We start from the raw sequence: 20311 nt of genomic DNA on the forward strand, positions 1-20311 counted from the left end.
GCCTCCTCAACCTCACTCTCAGACGGCAGTGGTGCTGGTTCCCAAGTAAGATCCATATCATCAGAAGGAGGTGGGCCTGAAGAAGATGTAGACACCAACACCCTTGATCTTTTCCTTGCTCGGGATGTGGAAGACAATGAATGATCATCAGGAGGAGTGGCTTCCTCGAATGATACCTCGGCTTGATTGTCGATTTCCAGATGTGCCCCTACTTCTGGAGGAACAACTATTGTGGCCACTTGTTGTGCCCCTCCATGTACCTCTGCTTGCTCCTCTCCTTGCGCCGCCTCTCTATCCACATGTACTTGGGCTTGTACTTGCACATGTGATTGTTGTTGCGGCTGTGGTTGTTCAACACTCGTCAGATGAGTTACAACAACCTGTGTTGATTGAGGGACATTGCTGCTACTTTCTTGCGATGAGCCAACATCACTGGTCGATGGTGATTGAACAACTATACTGGCTGCCTCTGCAGCACTCAAGGACTTGGACCTAAGTTGGCGTGGTGGTGGTGGCACTGAGCCCAATGGAGCGGAGGTGCTGCTCCCAGCTTGGTCCCTAGCAGACCCCGCTGCTGCTGCAGGCGTACTTTTTTTTATCCCAAAACATTTGGCGGTCGTCATCACACCAGTCTCCTTGGTAAGTGGCGCCACTTGCTTCTTCTGCTCCTTACTGGCAACTTTCTTGCTAGAGGAGCTACTGGCAACTTTTTTTGGGGGCCATCTTCTTCAGATGTCACTCTGAACAGCAGGCCGCAGTTGCACAAGTTGCAGAGTTGTCTGTGGCCACATGCACACGTGACGTTGTGCTGCACACACCGCAGCAGGACTTCTTCCTGGCACTGGTGGTTCTCTTGTGCACCTACAAGCAATGGAAGACAGAGGAACATCAGTTATACACCCCAAAAAGTCGAAAAAACACACAAAAATCAGCACAATCCCATTCCCAGCCCATCCATGGCCTCAATGGTGTTTAAATCCAAAAAGACACCCCACAGAAAGACTAGGCCCATGCACCACTCACACTACCCCTGGGAAAAAGGCCCCACCAGCAGCCCCAAAAACACGACAAAAAACACACAAAATTCAGCACAATCCCAGCCCATCCATGGCCTCAATGGTGTTTAAATTCAAGAAGACACCCCACAGAAAGACTAGGCCCATGCACCACTCACACTACCCCTGGGCAAAAGGCCCCACCAGCAGCCCCAAAAAAACGACAAAAACACACAAAATTCAGCACAATCCCAGCCCATCCATGGCCTCAATGGTGTTTAATTTCAAGAAGACACCCCACAGAAAGACTAGACCCATGCACCACTCACACTACCCCTGGGCAAAAGGCCCCACCAGCAGCCCCAAAAAAACGACAAAAAACACACATAATTCAGCACAATCCCAGCCCATCCATGGCCTCAATGGTGTTTAAATTCAAGAAGACACCCCACAGAAAGACTAGGCCCATGCACCACTCACACTACCCCTGGGCAAAAGGCCCCACCAGCAGCCCCAAAAAAACGACAAAAACACAAAATTCAGCACAAGCCCAGCCCATCCATGGCCTCAATGGTGTTTAAATTCAAGAAGACACCCCACAGAAAGACTAGGCCCATGCACCACTCACTACCCCTGGGCATAATGGATGAAAGCTAGGCAAAATAAGTGCAGGCCTCAGACACTGCCTCTCTTCAAAATGGCCCCTTGGACCCCAAGCACATGTTGCCGGTACCAGCACTCAAGATGGCCACCACCACCACCCACATGGCCAGTCCAAATCAACAGTACACCCCAAAAAAAACGAAAAACACACAAAAATCACCACAATCCAATGCCATCCAGGATGTTTACATTAAAAAGACCCCAAAGGCAGACTCAGTCCATGCACCACTACCCCTGGGCAAAAGGCCCCACCAGCAGCCCCAAATAAACGACAAAAAACACAAAATTCATCACAATCCCAGCCCATCCATGGCCTCAATGGTGCTTAAATTGAAGAAGACACCCCACAGAAAGACTAGGCCCATGCACCACTCACACTACCCCTGGGCAAAAGGCCCCACCAGCTGCCCCAAAAAAACAACAAAAAACACAAAATTCAGCACAAGCCCAGCCCATCCATGGCCTCAATGGTGTTTAAATTCAAGAAGACACCCCACAGAAAGACTAGGCCCATGCACCACTAACTACCCCTGGGCATAATGGATGAAAGCTAGGCAAAATAAGTGCAGGCCTCAGACACTGCCTCTCTTCAAAATGGCCCCTTGCACCCCAAGCACATGTTGCCGGTACCAGCACTCAAGATGGCCACCACCACCACCCACATGGCCAGTCGAAATCAACAGGACACCCCAAAAAAAATGAAAAACTCACAAAAATCACCACAATCCAATGCCATCCAGGATGTTTACATTAAAAAGACCCCACAGGCAGACTCAGTCCATGCACCACTATGGTGTTTAAATTCAAGAAGACACCCCACAGAAAGACTAGGCCCATGCACCACTCACCCTACCCCTGGGCAAAAGGCCCCACCAGCAGCCCCAAAAAAACGACAAAAAACACACAAAATTCAGCACAATCCCAGCCCATCCATGGCCTCAATGGTGTTTAATTTCAAGAAGACACCCCACTGAAAGACTAGGCCCATGCACCACTCACACTACCCCTGGGCAAAAGGCCTCACCAGCAGCCCCAAAAAAACGACAAAAAACACACAAAACTCAGCACAATCCCAGCCCATCCATGGCCTCAATTGTGTTTAAATTCAAGAAGACACCCCACAGAAAGACTAGGCCCATGCACCACTCACACTACCCCTGGGCAAAAGGCCCCACCAGCAGCCCCAAAAAAACGACAAAAACACAAAATTCAGCACAAGCCCAGCCCATCCATGGCCTCAATGGTGTTTAAATTCAAGAAGACACCCCACAGAAAGACTAGGCCCATGCACCACTCACAACCCCTGGGCATAATGGATGAAAGCTAGGCAAAATAAGTGCAGGCCTCAGACACTGCCTCTCTTCAAAATGGCCCCTTGGACCCCAAGCACATGTTGCCGGTACCAGCACTCAAGAAAGCCACCACCACCACCCACATGGCCAGTCCAAATCAACAGTACACCCCAAAAAAAACGAAAAACACACAAAAATCACCACAATCCAATGCCATCCAGGATGTTTACATCAAAAAGACCCCACAGGCAGACTCAGTCCATGCACCACTACCCCTGGGCAAAAGGCCCCACCAGCAGCCCCAAAACAACGACAAAAAACACACAAAATTCAGCACAATCCCAGCCCATCCATGGCCTCAATGGTGTTTAAATTCAAGAAGACACCCCTCAGAAAGACTAGGCCCATGCACCACTCACACTACCCCTGGGCAAAAGGCCCCACCAGCAGCCCCAAAAAAACAACAAAAAACACAAAATTCAGCACCAGCCCAGCCCATCCATGGCCTCAATGGTGTTTAAATTCAAGAAGACACCCCACAGAAAGACTAGGCCCATGCACCACTCACTACCCCTGGGCATAATGGATGAAAGCTAGGCAAAATAAGTGCAGGCCTCAGACACTGCCTGTCTTCAAAATGGCCCCTTGCACCCCAAGCACATGTTGCCGGTACCAGCACTCAAGATGGCCACCACCACCACCCACATGGCCAGTCCAAATCAACAGTACACCCCAAAAAAAACGAAAAACACACAAAAATCACCACAATCCAATGCCATCCAGGATGTTTACATTAAAAAGACCCCACAGGCAGACTCAGTCCATGCACCACTACCCCTGGGCAAAAGGCCCCACCAGCAGCCCCAAAACAACGACAAAAAACACACAAAATTCAGCACAATCCCAGCCCATCCATGGCCTCAATGGTGTTTAAATTCAAGAAGACACCCCACAGAAAGACTAGGCCCATGCACCACTCACACTACCCCTGGGCAAAAGGCCCCACCAGCAGCCCCAAAAAAACGACAAAAACACAAAATTCAGCACAAGCCCAGCCCATCCATGGCCTCAATGGTGTTTAAATTCAAGAAGACACCCCACAGAAAGACTAGGCCCATGCACCACTCACTACCCCTGGGCAATAATGGATGAAAGCTAGGCAAAATAAGTGCAGGCCTCAGACACTGCCTCTCTTCAACATGGCCCCTTGGACCCCAAGCACATGTTGCCGGTACCAGCACTCAAGATGGCCACCACCACCACCCACATGGCCAGTCCAAATCAACAGTACACCCCAAAAAAAACAAAAAACACACAAAAATCACCACAATCCAATGCCATCCAGGATGTTTACATTACAAAGACCCCAAAGGCAGACTCAGTCCATGCACCACTACCCCTGGGCAAAAGGCCCCACCAGCAGCCCCAAAAAAACGACAAAAAACACAAAATTCAGCACAATCCCAGCCCATCCATGGCCACAATGGTGCTTAAATTGAAGAAGACACCCCACAGAAAGACTAGGCCCATGCACCACTCACACTACCCCTGGGCAAAAGGCCCCACCAGCAGCCCCAAAAAAACGACAAAAAACACAAAATTCAGCACAATCCCAGCCCATCCATGGCCTCAATGGTGTTTAAATTCAAGAAGACACCCCACAGAAAGACTAGGCCCATGCGCCACTCACTACCCCTGGGCATAATGGATGAAAGCTAGGCAAAATAAGTGCAGGCCTCAGACACTGCCTCTCTTCAAAATGGCCCCTTGTACCCCAAGCACATGTTGCCGGTACCAGCACTCAAGATGGCCACCACCACCACCCACATGGCCAGTCCCAATCAACAGTACACCCCAAAAAAAAAGAAAAACACACAAAAATCACCACAATCCAATGCCATCCAGGATGTTTACATTAAAAAGACCCCACAGGCAGACTCAGTCCATGCACCACTCACTACCCCTGGGCAAAAGGCCCCAACAGCAGCCCCCAAAAAATCGACAAAAAACACAAAATTAAGCACAATCCAAGCCCATCCATGGCCTCAATGATGTTTAAATTCAACAAAATGCACCCATAACCAACCCTGGTCCTACTGGATACTGTGGCTACCCACAATATATTTTATTTAATGTTCTGAAAAAGTTCCAAAATTGTAGTTGCAGCAACTGTAATGCCCCAAACAAACTTACCTGTGAAAGTTGATTTCTAATCCAAAAGTGATCCAAAGAAAGTCAAAAAGGCCTCAAATCCAAATATCCAGCAGCACCCACAAAAAGTAATCCTTCCAGGTCAAGGTCCAAATGAAAGTGACCAGCACATGAAGAAAGCACTGGGAGGAGCCTGCTGGACAGGAACAGGAACTTGGAGACTGTGGGGCACTTCCTTCCCCCCCCAAAAAAATGGACTCCTTGCAAAAAAAAGTGCAGGCAAATGTCAACCTGAGGAGGAGTGATTCTGATAAAAATCATCATTTTCTGTTTGCTGGTGGAGTTCTTGTGCAGAATTGCAAAATCTCTATTTCGCGAGTGCGAGATTGTTCCTGCCCGCCGCACCTACGTGTTCGCAATTGCGAACTCTCGCGATGCGTGCTGTGCAAGGTAAGGTGGCAAGCCGCGATTACGTATTCGCGGGCGCCAACTCCCGCGGGATCCCGCAGCAAGATCCAAAATGGCGCAGCACTCGCAAAATATCGAGAAAAACAACTCGGCAAACGCTGAATGACGGAAAGTGAACGCCGTGCGCCACGCTGCGCGCCGCAATATTGTATCACCAAGCAAAAAAATCCGCCGCGTGCGAATTGACGGATTTTCGGCAAATTCGCTAGAGTTTGCGGATTGCGAATTTACCGACAATCCGCAAATTCCGCGAGCGGAACGGATTTTACGCCCATGCTTACCGAAAACCACGGCCTCACTTTCAGTGAAGACGACATCAGTGAGATCCTTGCTGACCCATCTTTTCTGGCAGACTTTAACATCTCTAATACCATAGCTCAAACAACTGACTGGGACATACTAACAGAGAAAAAGCGGAATCGAATAAGAACCATCTTACATGGCGTCATATTGACCCAATATCTACGCACTAATACAACACCAAGGGGACTCCTTGTTACCAACGCCCCCAGAATATTCCTGGATGACGTCACCTTTAGGAAAGACTGGGCCCAGATAGCTTGGCACTGCACCAGGGACTGGTTAGTGCTCATCATTAAAACAGCGAAACGTCTCTCCAACGCTATAATTATTGATATCCAAACCACAGAAAGCCACTTCAAAACCACACTGACATCATACAAAAAGAAACTTGACGATCAGAACAAAGAGATGGCTGAATACAAAGATTATGTGACCCAAAGCAAAATTAAAACATTTCAAAAAGACCTCAAGAAATTCAGCTATTCCAAAACATACCCACACGCGGAGAATGACTATGTACCCCCTAACAAAACAGATGGTACCTATGACAGCTCAGGAGACAACACATCCATATCAAGCGACTCGAGCACAGGCTCCAACAAACAATGCTGCAGAGGACGCCACAGAACTGGCAGGGACCACCACAAACTCACAACTTTGGCCCACCGCCATTTGGACAAATACAACACGCATACTATGGATACCCACCTCTATACCCACCTGGCCCAATCCCCTTCTACCAAGGAAACCAAAGACCCCCTTTTTTAGGACAGGGCCGCAGATCACGCGGCAGGAGACGGAACTACCAGCAAGTCCAATGGGAAGAAGAAGACCCAGTCAGCACCAACACCCGCAACAAATCCCGGGAAATATCCAGGAACAAGCAAGCAGTGACCCCTGACACACCCACATCAATGGTGTTTAACCTATCGAGTACACCTGTGACAGAAAGCGAGACAATGGTCCTCAGTAAAGGCCTCTCGTTCGTCCCTACCACACGACTGGACAAATTTAAGCTCCATGTCGAACTAGCTGAGTTTTTCAGAAAGCTCAAACTTAAGGCCTTCTTTGAAAAAGTGACACCGGAAGAAACTACCACCAATACCAATCCCAATGAAACAGGCCTTAGGTTAAAATCCACCTTCTTGCCACCTCCTACCAGTGTACCCACAGAAATCTCTACCTTCGAACAAGCAGTTTACACTGACATAGAGAAACTGAATACCAAAGGAACCTTCAACAATCTATCGAAAAAAGACGGTGACATCATACAACGCCTACAAAATAACCCCACCATTGTCATCAAACCAGCTGACAAGGGGGGAGGGGTCGTCCTTATTGATAAAACCAACTACAATCGAGAATGCCGCAGACTCCTCAGTGACACACATAATTACAAACGCCTGGATAAAGACCCCACCGCGGAACTGCAAATCACCATACACACCCTGGTAAAGAGAGCCAGTGACGCTGAACAAATCTCAACCCAAGAGGCGGAATACCTGTGCACCAAAAATGCGAAAGTACCCTACTTTTATACTGTACCCAAAGTACACAAGGGCACCATACCACCCCCAGGAAGACCTATAGTCTCAGGGATCAACTCGCTATTGGAACCCCTTTCTAGGTACTGTGACCACTTCCTGAACCCACTGGAACAAGGAACGCCTACCTACATCAAAGATACCAAACATCTCCTGAACATCATCACTGAAATGAACTTCGATCAAAGCACCCAACTCATGGTGGGACTGGACATAGAAAGTCTTCACACCAGCCTCCCACAAGACGCCACCCTGCAAGTCCTACAAGATGTACTGATGCAAAACCCCTGGATGTACCAAAGAAAACTACTTTGAGTATGAAGGCACTTACTACCTGCAAACTAACGGAACCTCTATGGGTAGTGTTTTTGCTCCTAGCGTGTCAGGACTGTACATTCACCATTTCGAGCAGGAACACGTCATGCCACTAACCAACCCAACATAAAGACTTGGCACGGGTATATAGATGACATCTTCGTGATTTGGGATGGAACACAGGATGTACTAAACATTTTTCTTACTTGGCTTAATGAGCGTAACCCTTACCTACGATTCACGTGCAACTCCAGTGCCACCGAGCTGGCCTTTCTGGATCTCAACATTCGAGCACAACAAGGGACTCTGCGCACTACCACCTACTACAAACCAACAGCTAGGGACTCACTGTTACAGTTTGACAGCTTCCACCCCAGACCCTTAAGAGAAAACCTACCCTTTGGGCAATTCCTACGGATCCGCAGAAACTGCAGCCACCTAGAGGACTACAAAAGACAATCCCGCACCTTATCACACAAACTACAGGAACGTACCCCAACGCCATTATTGTCAAAACCAGCAAAAAGGCCGCAATATAAACAGAGAATCGCTACTGGAAACGGTGACAAAAGACCAGGAACCACCACCCATGACCTGTGTGACCACCTATAATACATCGTCAAATCAAGTTTCTAGTATCATCCGCAAACATTGGAAGATAATCAATTCAGGCACTAGTAAATGGGAGATCCCGCACTTTGAATTTAAACATGCTAACAAACTTAAAGACAAACTAGTGTCAACAAGACCACGTGCCAGTCCTAAATCTATGGACAATACAGTCCTCAACTTTTGGGGCCTCCCCAAAGTCACTGGCCATTATCCATGCAACAACTGCAGTGTGTGACATCTCACTAAACCAACGAAAACTCTCAACCATGAACCTGGCAAAATCTGGACACAATGCCAACACACCAACTTTAACTCCAGCAACCTTGTGTACCTCATAACATGCCCCTGCGGGCTCCGTTACGTGGGCATGACGACCCTCAAAATCAGGACTAGAGTGGTTGAACACAGAAGCACGATCAGGTGTGGCAAAAAAATCAGCAGACTGACAGAGCACTACCTCACGGCACACCACACCCCCAATGACATGTCTTGGACTGTCATTGAACAATTTGAAATTAACCAAACAGACAATGACTGGATCCTTCATACAAAAGAACAGAGATGGATCTATCGCCTCACCACCCAGCAACTGGGTTTGGGCTTGAATGACTCCATACCCTGGAGCTCACTGAAAACATGAATTTCTTTCTCCTCACACGGAACACTACTCTTGATTCCTCCGTGTTAAATGTCCCTCTGTTGTATTAGCCAGTTATAATACACCTGGCCTCACAACTTAACCCCACAGCGCTTTTTAAGTCCTTTTTCCCAGTTAGCGCTCTTTATTTCTCAACCGTTCATGTTACTACACCTGTACACTAATCTGTGTACACTGGGTACAGCTTACACAGCCACACCCAATGCACAGGCGCCGACAATCGGTATCGCGCATGCTCATAGCAGAATACACTACTCTCCCACACATGGGCATGCTCACAGCAGGATACACTACTCTCCCACACATGTGGAATTCACAGCAGGATACACTACTCTCCCGCACATGCGCAGCATAGCCATGACTTAGCGTGTCCTTGCACAGTCTGTTTTCTTTGTCATACCCCGCACAGGTGATCAGAATGATGCAGACTGCATTTAAGGCACAAACACGGCCCAGGACAGTCTTACGGAGGTTCAACGCAGACACTGACCGAAAGTTTCGTGAGTAAACCAAGCGCTTCAGCTACGAGCCGGGTAAGCTCTCTTTCCACAGGACCCTAACCCCCTGAGGTCCCTTTATCTTCCCAGGGTCCACGCCTCTGCCGGACTACTCCATGGGGCAAATTTGGCAACAAGCCAACGTGAGGATAATCTTCCTTTCATGCACTTACCACCGTTTTTGTGTTGATGCGTTTACGATGCTTAGACCACCACAAAACTTCAAGTATATATGATAACTTTCACCCTAGCCATACCACCAATTTGGCTACATCATTTGCCGCTTATTTATCGCCTACACAGCACAATAGATATCGGCAATCAAACTGTTATGTGAATATGTTACCATACTAAGACTCTCCCCTGTATGTGTGTTTTCTTATACTTGTTGTATGTCCAGTAATGCTCTAAGAGGGAATCTCCCTCACACATGTAAAGCACCTTAGCGAGTACTACACATTTTTCAAAATTACGCAATCACTTAAAATTAAGTAATTTGCCCCTACACACTTTGGTCCTGAGGAAAGCCAGTTTTAATCATAAAGGCCTGGCTGAAACATGTAGACCACACCTGGATGTAGGAGACCCTAATTAACACTCCTATACCATCCAACAGCCTTTTTAATGCTAACAGTGACCCAGTTATTAAAATATAATTTAACCTCGGGTACTGGGACCCCTGTATAGCTTTTAAATTTTCACCTTCATGTCACTACACTGCACACTCAGAAACATACCTGCTCCGCTGTATTCAGGCATCGAAGCACACCCGGGACACGCTCAGTGTCACTAGGTGGGCTCGATGATGAAGCATGCCACCAACCAGGTTGGTGGGTGAGGGCTTCATGAACACACAAAAGAGTTTGTACCCTGTCTTACAGTCTTGAGTCTATGTAAATTCATAAATAGGCTAGTCCTTTTTGATCCGACATTTCAACCAACTTATCATGCCACCTGCAGGGTACCCCGGCAGCAGTGATAGATCCAATTTTTAGGCAGCTTTCCAATGGGAGCTACCTAATGTTGAATGATCACAGCTGTTGTGGAATGATGCCAGGAATAGCCTATCTAGTTAGTGTGTCAGCCAGGGTCACTTGCTGTATGCAAGTATTGTTTTCAAAAACTAAGACAGACGGGGCGTCGGCGCAATGGCCTTCACTGAACATCTCTTTTATACGAATTGATACTTTAAGCAGAATGAAAGCCATTCTTTTACAAAAAACTGTGCCACTGACCTCATGCAGAGAGACCTATTATCTGCAAGTTTCAAGGTCCTCTGTGGAGATACATGCCTTATTATCAACAAACTGCCCCATACATTTCACGGAAATGTTAGGTTGTATCTTAAACATGTCTGATACCCGTGGTATTGTACATGTATTTAAGATGATTTTTTTCGGGACTGTTAGCACCCTTTGAAGAAGCCCTAGGCATTTTTCCAAACTTTGTGCACTCTGTGTTCGGCGGCCTGCCTCTCATCTTGGGACTCGTAGCAGGGATACTATTCTTGTTCCTTCTGCTCTGATATGGCTAGTCCAGTCACCAGTGATACCCAGATTACCATGGAGAACACTCTTCTGGCAATGCAGTATTGTGAGCACATAACACCGATTCTTGGCTTGGCTCGTTTAAGAGATCTGAATACCACGTGGTTCCTGTCGTTCAGACCGATCTGGCAAGATTGCATCTTACCTGTTCTACGATGTCTGCTTTGTGGAGAGGAATGCGTGTTAGATATTTGTCTGACACTTCCATCAGCACTGCCAACGGATGTTGACGCATTGCTTGGTTCTGTAACGGCTGATGCATTGTGTTGTCCCCAGCCGCTACCAATCCTGATGACGGCATTCATTGGGGTCTCACCGGCAATTCCAGCTGAGGGTGAGATACGCGGACCAACAGGCACACAGTTACCATCTACTGCGAACATTGCTAATGCGACTGGCGCTGTCGGCCGTGCTTCTCATCTGTGTACGATTGATCTACTTAATGAAGTGGTTCAACTCTCACCTACTGTGGTAGTCAATTTCTTTGCCAGCTTAGAAGATTTAATGTTTTCTCCTGACACCGAGAATAACTTTTGAAATTAGCACACAACGTTCTATCAACTTTGAATTCGACCTTCGTTTTTCAAAACAAAAAACTTCTAAGTTTGGAGCTCTATTTTTCTACAATTTGATTTGACTTTTTCCAAAATTGAACTTTGGCACAAGGTAATCGGCTTAAAGTAGAACTATTCTTAGAGAACAAGAATTATTTGAATACTTCCTAGAAACAATATTGGACTTATCAACAAACCAAAACAATATACATATTCTGCTATGGGATGGTCTCGACCTTTTTTCTGTATTTAAAGCCATTTCATAACTGTAAATTCTATGATTCATTCAGTTAGCATTGCCAATATAATACTTTATGCTTGAATTGAAATCATTGCTTTTAAATGCGTACAGTACAAATACTCGTTTTATGTCTACAACCATTTTCAAAAGCATTTTTATGTATTTTTGGGTTGGAATCGTAAACATGCTTTAGATATGTTTTAGTGCTTAATTTTAGTAATTTCAAACATAATAAAGTGGAGTGGGTGTTGTATAGCATTTTAGGACCTTAGTGTAATTTTCCCGATTCAAGCCCTTATATAGGTATAAATCATCATGTCCTTATATAGGCATAGAAATCATAACCATATTTAGACCCAGCTCATGCAGTCCAAATATGGCATGGCTACTTCCACTAGTTCCGAAAATCCACAACGATTTCTTGAAAAACTCGGCTTCAGCAGTTAGGGACTTCCCCTTGCTTGAATATTGATTTGTCCAAGAACTCATCAAGTTTTCAAAGAACTGAGACTCTTTGATGACGTTATTATGTCCACCTTTACGTCAAACTCTGCACTTTCAAGGTATAAATATGCCCACACTTTCCCAAGCAAACACACAGTGGTTTGGAGCAGTTCGACTATCTACTTGCCCGACGCATCTCACTACAGCAAGTGCCGAAAGAAGCCAACCCTCCAGCAGACGCACTGAGAGAGGCGCTGTCTTTTTCTCCTGCCGAGAAATCCAGCTCCAGTGTTTCCAAGCTCCCCTTGCGGGGTGTTGGGAAATCGAGTCATGAGACTGACCTCCTTCATTCTAAACCAAGGTACGGAGCTGATTAGGCCATAAGAGAAATCTTGGATAGATTCTTGACAAAAATAATACTAAACTTATGCTACACCACACTTAGGGGCATATTACCAAGGGCATTATCGCCGCTTTGCAGGACTTTTTCCCGCTAATGCGGCGATAATTTTATCGCCCTATTACCAAGCTGTCACTAACACCAGTTAGCGACAGCTTGTAGGCGATAGCGGGCATTTTGGGGCCCACTTTGCATGTTAGCGATAATTATCGCTAATGACATGCAAAGTGGGCGTGCCAAAATGTCAGCGACTGAAAACAGTCGCCGCAATCGCTATCGCCTATGATCAACACAGGCGTAGTTTTGGAAATATTCGCGCTAAGCGTGAATATCTCCAAAAGCTAACGCCTGCCCTGACCAGTTCTTAGCCATGTTGTCCAATGAGAGGTGGTTAACATGGCTAAGAGCATTGTCACGGTAATGCCTGAATATCGCTGTATTGACAGCGATATTCACGCATTTCGCCTATTTTTTATCGCTCCTGAGATAAACCTTGCTAATAGCAAGGTATCTCAGCGATAAAAACAGGTGAAGGGCGGCGATAGAAATATTCCCACAAAGCCAACTTAGCGATAATAATACTCTTCTTGCTGCACGAATTAAACTTTACAGCCAGTATTACGATTGTAGCAGTTCATCTCTTCTGCATGAGAAAGAAGACTGTTCAATAAATACTTTTTATTTTTATTTTATTTTAGTGCTCATAGAACAAGTTACAACCAATTCAACCAATACTTCAGTGACCCCCCGCCTACCCCCAATAGTAGGACTAACAAGTCAGTGTGTCGTCGAGCACGTATCCACATTCTTTCCAAGGAGTTACACAGCCAAGGAGCCAACAACCCCATAAATGGGGCAGGCGGCGTTGTAAAGACACAGAGGCATTCGCACATTAGGGCGCAAATCTACATCTCCAATCCCAGCAACACAAGTGTATGTGCCTGTAAAAAGACTCTATACTCAGTCCGCAGCATGAACTACACATTCTCTCCTCTTGTCCCCTGTAGTTCCGTACCCAGGGCCTCATCTGCTCTAGCGGCTTGGTAGGTTTGGTAGAGCCCCCAGAAATTCTTCGGCCTGCTAGTGGGGGGCAACAGCTCGCTGTAAATTTCAGATTGCGTGCAGCAAAACAGCAAATCGCACGCCCATCTTTTAAGAGTCGGCTTTGGCCCCCTTATCCAGCAGCAGGCCACTACTCTACGCGCTAAAAGGAGCCCCATATCCACTAGTCGCTGGATCGCCTTTGGTAACGGCTTAGTGTAACCTATTAATGCCATCGCGGGGTCAAGGGGAATAGTGGTTTCAGTGATGATGCTAAGTTCTGCAAAAATGTTATCCCAAAAGTCATTCACACCTTGGCAGGTCCATGCTAGATGGAGGAAGTCAGCATCCGGGGAGTGACACCTTTCACACTCCGCAGTGGATCTAAGACCGTACCTACAGAGTCTAGCTGGCGTGTAGTAGATGTGGTTGAGGAATTAAAAGTGGACCAGCCTGTGTCGTCCATTCAAGGAGAGTCTCCTGGTGTTGGTACAACAGTATGTCCAGATGTCGTCATCAAGCAATCTTTGCAAGTCTACCTGCCAGGCCAGTCTGGCTTTAGTATACGTGTGTTCCCTATGGGTTTGTGACAGGGCATAAAGACACGTAAGCAATTTCCGTGGGGTCGTGGCCTTAATGACATGAGTGAGTTCCTTCACTTCTGGCGGCTCCGCCAGGTCCCCGCCTAGGAGCTCCAGACAAGCGTGACGCACTCTAAAAAAGTGGAAACTCGTCAGCAGCGTGTGGTCCGCTTGATCAGTCCGCACCTGCTCCCAGGTTTTGACCACCCCGGCGCTGAACAGGTCACCGGCGTTCGTTATTCCAAGTGCCTGCATAGCTGCCAACACTCCCTTTTCACGCAGAGGGGGCAACCACCGCGCCCAATCAATAGGCATGCTAGGGGAATACAGCAGCGCACCATTCTTTCTCTGCAGGAGATTATTCCAAGCATGTGCCGTAGCTGTAATCGAGTCGAGGACTCCCGTGCGGCGATCAACAGGTTCAAATATCGTGTGAGGGAGGGAGAGTGGTTGAGCAAACAAGGTCTCCATTTTCACGTGTGGTATGTCTTTGTGTCCGTGTACCCATGTATGTAGGTGAGCCGCCTGCGCCACCCTATAGTATAATTCGAGGTCCGGAGCCCCCAGTCCCCCCATGTTGTATGGCAGTGTGAGGAGCGACCATTTAGCCCTCGGTTGTCCGCCCGCCCATGCAAGCCTAGTCAGTACTTGTTGTAATCTACTGAAGAACATTTTGGGAAGCACCATCGGAATAGATGTAAATAAAAAGAGGAATCTGGGGAGCACCACCATTTTCATGATGGCAATCCTCCCAAGCAGGGAGAGTGGGAGTTTACACCATGCATTTACATCGTCCTCTAGCTTACTGAACGCCGTACCATAGTTAGCTCTGAAGAGGGTTTCCGGGTCAGTATGCAATTGGACCCCAAGGTACCGAACTGTGTCCGTAGTCCAAGTAAGCGGATAGTCCATGGTCATGGGCCGGGTGACTGGAGTTAGGGGAAATGCCAGCGACTTCGACCAATTAACTCGGAGACCAGACAGTGCGCCAAAACGGACTACCTACCTTAACACCGAAGCCAAATTGGTGTCTGGGTCCCTGACATATAGCAGGGTGTCGTCTGCATACATGGAGACAACGATTTTGTAGTTTGCGAAGCAAATACCTTCATTACAATGGTATTCTCTGAGGGCACAAGCCAGTGGCTCAGCCACCAATGCATACAGCAGGGGAGAGAGAGGACAACCCTGCCGCGTGCCTCTAGAGATCGGGAAGGGGTCTGTCACTATGTCGTTAATTTTAATCCTGGCTCACGGTCTATAGCAGAGCGCCCCTATCATTTGTAAAAAAGGGATGCCCAGTCCCATGCGCTGCAGCACCTTTCTCATGTAAGGCCACTCCACGGAGTCAAATGCTTTCTCCATGTCTAGGAATACTGCTAAGGCAGCCCTATCCTGACGTGTGTGTTGCATTGTGCCTAATACTGTGCGGATGTTGTATGTCAAATTCCTGCTCGGGATGAAGCCAGCCTGTTCCGGAGCCACCAGTTTAGGAGCCAGGAGGGCCAGCCTACTAGCCAGGACTTTAGCGAACAGCTTCGCGTCCACGTTGAGTAGGGATAAGGGTCTGTACGAGCTACATTCCTCGCTAGGCTTCCCAGGTTTTTCAATAAATAATTTTATTGAAAACGCCTGTCTCTCTATTTTCTCTGCACCTCTGATGAAATGAAGCATGCACGAATGACTGAGTATAGTATCTATCTATTGTTTTCACGACTCTGAAGATCAGTTTTATCTTGAGGAAACAAAGTTGTCATGTTTATGCGGTTGTCAGAAACAAATCCCTTCTTGTGAGTTCGAGAACCTTTCTAGTGACCTTTGAGCTAGCTGGCACTCACAATTAAGTTTAATATATTCGATAGAGACCTAGTAGGCATAAGTCCTACGTCACATATATAGGATATATTATTCCCATGAGCAGAGCCTATTGGGAATATAGGAACTACACTACAGAGTAAGTGGGCACCTCACATGCGTAACAACAGGGAGGCTATCGGCAGGTTCTCTCCAGTATGCTCACATATGTCATCATTGGTTGCCCACTCACTGAAAAGATAGAATTGTGTCCAGTAGAGAAACAGAAAGAGCAGAACAGAAAAATTAACTGTCCCAGAAAAAAAAACCTGTGATTTACAAAGAACAATGTGTTTCATCAAATTAAAATTGAGATAAGACTCACAGTTAGATTTGCCTTCTTTATTCACAATCGTGAGCTTACTCAAATTAAAAGCACTGCATGTTTCAAACCTTGTCAAAGTAGTGCAACATGTTTCATTGCCAATGCTATGTTGTGGCAAATTCATCAGGGTGCAAGGTTCTTTATTCACCTCACTGGACAATAATTTTAAAGATGCGTATTGGCAGGTGAGAGCTAAGGGCATTCGTACCAGCTTCCACCATACCACACGGGGTTGTGTTATTCACAGTTACCCCTATTTGAAAAGAACACCAGTTTAGTAAAAATAAAATATCTTTATATAAACTCAACGCCTTGAGACCCTCCGGGTGAGTAGTGCGCTATATAAATGATATGATTGATTGATTAATTGATTGAACAAGACCAAAACGACATAAATCCAACATTCATGTACTAAGAATTTGACTTTTAAAATGTTTCAAACAATTGGGTCAAGAGAAAACCAGGGATGTGTGATTCTGCACAAAGTACCTGTAGATGCATTAAAATTCACAAGGCCAAACAGCTGCAGAGGGAGAATGTGTCAAGAAACAAAGAGATGCGTCAATTCCTGGGTCATTGGGGAGGCAATGCAACAGTTCTTCCGCATACAGTTGAAGTGATGGGTCAAATCCGGACTGTAAGGGGATCTGATGCGTCGACTCCAAGATAGTGCAGGTCCACATGGAAATCCGGGATGCGCTGGCCATAACTGTCGGTACTGCGTCGGTCTCTTCAGCTGCGATCCCACGATGCGTAGGTTCTTGCACTAGCGGTGCTGCTTAGGGAAAACAGCCGCAAGGGGGGTGATGCATCAATTTCTTCAATGCTTCAGGTTTCGTCCAGCTCCCAACAGCAGAAACAACCTTCAGAGGCCCAGAACTGGAATGGGCACCTTCTGGCAGGTCAGAACATTCTACAGCAGAGTTCAGGGGAGCTGGGGGTAAAGTCTTTGCGTCCCTGAGACTTCAGAACAGGAGGCCAGCACACACAAACCCTTGGAGATTATTCTTCTAGCAGGATCTCAGCAAAGTTCCAGTCTTTGTCCTTACCTTGGCAGAAACAGCAACTGTAGGCCAACCCCCATCGCTTCACACAGCAAAGGGGCAGTACTCTACCTCACAGCTCTTCAGCTCTTCTCCTCGGCAAAGGTTCCTCTTGAGTCAAGAAGTGATCTAAAATTCTGGGGTTTTAGGTCTACTACTTATACTCATTTTGTCTTTGTTCTCTTTATACTAGGGTCTCTGAGCCCAGTCCAAACCCGTTCTGTCCTCACTGATGTAGTATCACCACAGGGTTTTTGAGTCAGCATTGTGCAAGGGAAATATGCCCTATTCAGGTGCAAGGAAATCTCATTCAACTACTCTAAATGCAGCCAAGCCTCATTCGGCTCAGCTCTGAGTCATCCAGGAAGGGCCATGCACACCTCAATACCCCCAGTGCCTGTCTACAGTGAATGCACATCCCCAGCCTCTGTCACTCCAAAACCAGACAGTCAATCCACAAACAGGCAAAGAAACACAGAATAGTTAAACAAGAAAATGCCTACGTTCTAAAAGAGGAATTTTCAAGCACAATTGAAAAACCATCTTTACTAAAAGATGTGTTATTAGATTCTGAGTTCAGATAGCCTAAACTTTATTTCTCCATCTTGTCCTAATGGAAAGTTATGCTTCTAAGATGTTACAAAGTATTTCCCATTCTATCCTATGGGACAGATGGCCCTTCAGTAGTGAAAAACTAAATTGGTAGTTTTCACTAACAGGACATGTCACACACACTCTAGTACGTGTCCTGCCTTTTACTTACACTGCACCCGCCCATGGAGGTACCTTGAGCCTTTAATAGGGGCACAATACATGTAAGAAAAGAGGTGGTCAGGGCCTGGCAAGGGGGTGCACTTGCCAGGTCGACATGGCAGTTCAAAACTGCGAGCAGACATTGCAGTGGCATGTCAGAGATACGTTTTCAGGGCTACTCATGTCAGTGGCACAATCAGGCCTGCAGGCCCACTAGTAGCATTTAATATTAAGACCCTGGCACACTCAGTGCACTTTACTAGGGACTTACCAGTAAATCAAATATACCAATAAGGGAGAACCAATTGTAATAACAATTTACACAGGGATCACTTGCACTTTGACACTGATCAGCAGTGGCAAAGTGCCCAAAGCTTCTAGGCCAGCAAACACGAAATCCAGCACAGCATTACAAATACAGAAGGTAAAGGCAAATAGTCAATGGAAACCACGCCAAAGATGCCAAGTCTAACACACTGCAAAAAGAAGGGGAAAAAATGAACACCCCTGGCGAGTGCCCCTACCAAGGAAAAATTCTGCTGGACCACCTCCTTAACTTTTACCTTGGCGAAAAGGTTTTTGTGGAGGAGCCGAACCCAGGACATATAGTTTGGGCAAAAGGTCATCTTGTGCAGGAGTGCCCATAGGGAGGGCCATTCAAGAGAGTCAAATGTCTTCTTAGCACCCAGGGCTAGTAGGATGGCCTGTTCAGAATTTCCATCCTTACAGGCTAGGCACCTGCCATTCACCTCAAGTTGTGTCTCGTTGCCTGGTAGGGCATAAATTCAGACCAGTCAGTCTCCACCAGGGAGTCTATCACTTGCATTAAGCAGTTTGCAAGTACCTTCACCAAGGTCGTGGTCTCCAAGTTGAGCAAGTAGATCGGCTGATAAGAGGCACTCTTACCGTGGGCTTCCCTAGCTTGTTGATCATCGCTATTGTGGTCTTCCTCATATTCTGCAGGGGGACTCAGTCTCGTTGCACTCTGCAAAACATATCTCACATTGGACCCAGCATGGAGGAGTGGACACATCTGAAGACCTCAGTAGGTAGGTCATTTGGGACCGGAGATTTCCACCCCTTCATTTGGTCTATAGCCTCTGAGATTTCCATCTCTCTAATCTTGGCTTCTAAGTAAAATACATTCTTTTATGCATGAACAAGGAAATCATTTTGGAGATTGTTATACTTCGAGAATGAAAATTGGTTCAAGATCAGGGCCCAGGAAAGGCACCTCAGAGACAGAGAAAATAGACTAAATGCAGTCTACCATAAGTACCCTGACCTCGTCTATGATAGCACGGAGGGGAATAATAGTCCTCCCCTACAAGAACACAAGTGTGTATGAATTAAAAACACGTATAAAGCATTTGGGGAAGAGAAAAGACCCTGCTTTCAACTGTCAAGGAAATTGTGTTTTTTTTCTACTGTGGAATTGCCCTTACTGAAGTACTCTGACAGGACTTATGCAGACAGCTGTTACATTGTTTTTAGATATATTAAACTAAGCAATCTATACTCTCCTCTGTTTTTTGACATCATCAGGCCTGATCAAGATTGATTTCATTTTCCCCACTAGCCAAGGCAGATACTTATCATGAAAAGCGTCCCATATTTATGTTTATGTTTGAGTTTTGTAAAGCGCCTGGCTACCTGAGGGCTTCCCCATGCTGGTGAGTGCTGCGCTGCGAAATGGGCCTCTGGTACATTAACAAGGAAACAGCCATGTCTTAAGTTTCTTACTGATGTAGAGTTCATTTTCCAGTGCTCTGAGACTGGGTGGGAGATCATTCCACAACTTCGATACTAAGTGAGCAAACAATCTTCCTTCCCATATCATCCTTTTTATCGTGGTTGTGCTGAGTAGATGAAGATGAATGGATCTTAGGCGTCTAGTTGGAGCATAAGTGGTTACCAAACTCTCCGAGCTTTGCTGGACCCTTGTTATTTATGGCTCTATGAGCAATACAAAGGGATTTAAACTTAATCCTTTCCTCAATTGGGAGCTAATGCAGCTGTTTGAGGGGTTC

This window comes from Lissotriton helveticus, chromosome 2_1 (assembly GCF_964261635.1).
Source record: "Lissotriton helveticus chromosome 2_1, aLisHel1.1, whole genome shotgun sequence".
NCBI lineage: Eukaryota > Metazoa > Chordata > Amphibia > Caudata > Salamandridae > Lissotriton > Lissotriton helveticus.